We start from the raw sequence: 3272 nt of genomic DNA, 5'->3' as shown, positions 1-3272 counted from the left end.
TCTGCGCTCTCACCTCTATGGGAGGGTTTCACTATTTTCTGCGGGCTGAGGGAGGGAAGAGCGTATAGGAGAGCTTTACCCGGCGGCCCGGATTGGACTGGAGCACTTTCCGCTCCTCCCACTCTCTCCTTCTCAGCCTGCAGCCTGGAACCTGCACACGCAAACACGCGCACACACATGCACAACCCGAACCCACTCTTAGTGCGAGACACAGGCAGTCTCAGCGAAGTTTTTAACCTCACCTTCCAATTACAACACTCTTATACGATTAGGGCAGTTTTCATCTATACACATAAACAGTCTTTGATCTGGTCTCGTATTTATAGAGATCTAACATTCTGCCCAGCAAGAATAGATCCCCTGGTTCTATTTCGTTTTTACTGCTTTAATAAAATCCATAGAAACACGCACTAACAAAAACACTCTCTCAGTATCGGTTGACTAAAGTAATCTACAAGTCCAGGCTTATAATTCTGCAGAACCTTTCAAATGGCTGCAGAGTTGATTTTATGAGTAAAAATTACTTTTTGTGTGCAAAGCAAAAGTTTAAAAAAAATTAAATTTAGTTAAAAAAAGAAGTACAATTTGCAACTAAATGAGAGATATGCATTAGCCTGATAATGACAGAAAATAAAGAAACATGATTGCACTTAAGTTTAAACCACATTCACAAAAAATTCCTTTAAAAAATGTTTAAAAGAATTTTTAAATATGAACACACACACACACACACACATTGTCCCAATTGAATGGAAGCCTTTCTTTTTTCTTTCTTTCTTTTTTTAATTTATTGAATTGTTAAAACTTTAACAGTTTTTGCATATGTGCATGGATCACTGCACCCAGCAGGATACTTTGTCACTTCAACCTCTGCAGATGTTCACACTGAATCATAGTGATTGCACTAAATAACACAGCTAAGATTCTTATATCAGTTATATTGAAGGTGATTATGTTTAAAACGACGATAAAACATTTTTTTTCTCTCCAAAATACTCATAGAAAGGTGAAAATAGCTTATGCAATAAAAGAAGTGCAGCTCAAATAACAGTAGTCATCTCAGGTGTCTCGGGGAAGATTTTCAGGGTGGGGTGCTGTCCTTCCTCAGAGAATCACTGAAATGCTGAACTGGACAATGAAAGAGAAGGTCTGTGTTCTGTGACCATCACTGCACTGTGTGTTGACTGAGCAGGTGTATGCTGCAAGGTATTAAAATGTCTGCGTGTCTGATCAAAACCAGCCAGGTGCTCTGAATTTCTAATCATGTTGATAACTGCGTTAACTAATTTTGCAGGATTATTTTAAATATGCAAACTTACAATTTAAGGTTGTTTTTTTTTTTAACCAGCAGGATTTTACTTTCAGGGAAAATTCAAAAGTTCACGACCCAGTCACGACAATCAAAACGTGAGTATCACAATGATGGATTAAATAAATATATAGAGCAGGTGATTGACTGGTTTGTAAAGCCATTGTAGCCAGTGCTTTATACACTTAGAAAACACTGGTGTCAGTTGCTTTATCTTCAGATGGCAAAGCTTTAACACAGTAAAAATTGTGAAATAGTGTTAGCAGGACATGAGATAATGCTTCTAAAAACTTGTTATAAAGTCATTTAAGGTAACATATGATCTTTTCTGGTGAATTTTCAACTATAAAGGGACAATTAAGCCATCTGTCTCCCTTTTTTATGTTTCAGTGTTTGCCAGCTGATTTACAACCTCAGCACACTCTCAAACTCATAGAGGAAAAACCTGCCCCCCACCCTCCCAAAGCTAATCTTTGACCCTGGACTGACTCATGGTGACCTCTGGTGTGCTGTGCTTCATAAAATATTAACAAAATGTGAAGAAATGAAATGAAACTTCAAAAAAAAAAAAAAAAATCAAAATGATAAGATGATAAAGAAGTGAGTGTCTTTCCACTCAATGCTGAAAAGAGCCACCCTTGTCAGTCACAGTTAGCATCACACTCAGTCATAGGCATCTGCCATCAGAGTGGTTTTCTAAAAGGTAACGCTGCTTCTGTCAGTGTGTGCAAGATGGAACGGAGGCAGGTGTGTGTGTGTGTGTGTGTGTGTGTGTGTGTGTGTGTGTGTGTGTGTGTGTGTGTGTGTGTGTGTGTGAGAGAGAGAAGCACTTTCACCCCTGGTCTCTTTTAGCCTCTTTTGCTCTGGCCCTGGGAGAGACACACACACAGAGAAACAGAGAGAGAAACTGCCCCAAGCACATCTCCACTGACCTACATTTCATCCGTCGCTTTTTTCCACTCTTCTTTTTTTTCCATCTCTTATTTCTCCCGTACCAACAGCTCCATAATTGTGATGTAATGACCAAAGCAAGCGTGATAAAATCGCAGACTGGTCAGGGTGAAACACTCTAGAAGACAGGCAGACAGGAGAACGAGATAAGGGCAAGACGAGATAGAGAAAGATAGACGGGGCGGGGGAGAGGAGGGTCCAAAAAACGATTCGGGGGGTGAGGGGTGTCTTAAGAATACAATAAAGGTTTCTCCCCATTTTGTCAATGCAATAAAATGTGTCTTTATGTGATCTGTGTGCTGTGTGGACTAGAATCCGTCTGAGGGCTGGGGACTCCATTAAGAAGGATTACCCCTCATTGCCAACCATTCACTGTCCTCCCAAAGCCACAGAGATAGCAGAAAAATGACTTTAAACATGAACATAAACTACGGCGTCTGCCGGGCGAGAAATTGTGAACAAGAACATAAAGGTTGCGTTTGATGAGATATAATGGCTGCTCTGCCCATATGGTGGTAAAGAGGGAGGAAGGGAGCAGACTGGGCCATGCCTAAGGGCTGAACTTGGAGAAAGAAGCACTTTCCTCTGAGATGGGATCTCGGGTCCTTCTGCCATTTATGTTTCGCTGTCTGGTTCTGTTGGCTGCAAGATCCCGTTGCTACATCTCTGTCTGTCTGTTCATCCATCTATGGTCCTCCTGCCTTGAAGGACGTCAGGTCGAACTGCTTGGTTGATTGATTGTGGATTTGTTTTGAGATGATCGTGTCTGTCATTATCCTTTCATGCTTGCACCCAGTTGTTTTTTATGCTTTTAATGTCTCAGCTTGTCACTCCCATCCTTCTCTGCTAGGATTTGTGGTTTTTAGAGATATATTTCAATAGTTATTAGATGGACTGCAATGAAATAACCTCAGAGTAAAGCTGGCATTATGCCTCAATCAGTCGTGAAGGCTTACAGCAGAGATACCCTCGAAACAAATAGCACTGCCATCAGCCTCAGCTGTGTTTAGTG

The sequence above is a fragment of the Oreochromis aureus genome, linkage group 12, assembly GCF_013358895.1.
Source record: "Oreochromis aureus strain Israel breed Guangdong linkage group 12, ZZ_aureus, whole genome shotgun sequence".
Classification (NCBI taxonomy): domain Eukaryota; kingdom Metazoa; phylum Chordata; class Actinopteri; order Cichliformes; family Cichlidae; genus Oreochromis; species Oreochromis aureus.
This window is presented reverse-complemented; position numbering follows the sequence as displayed.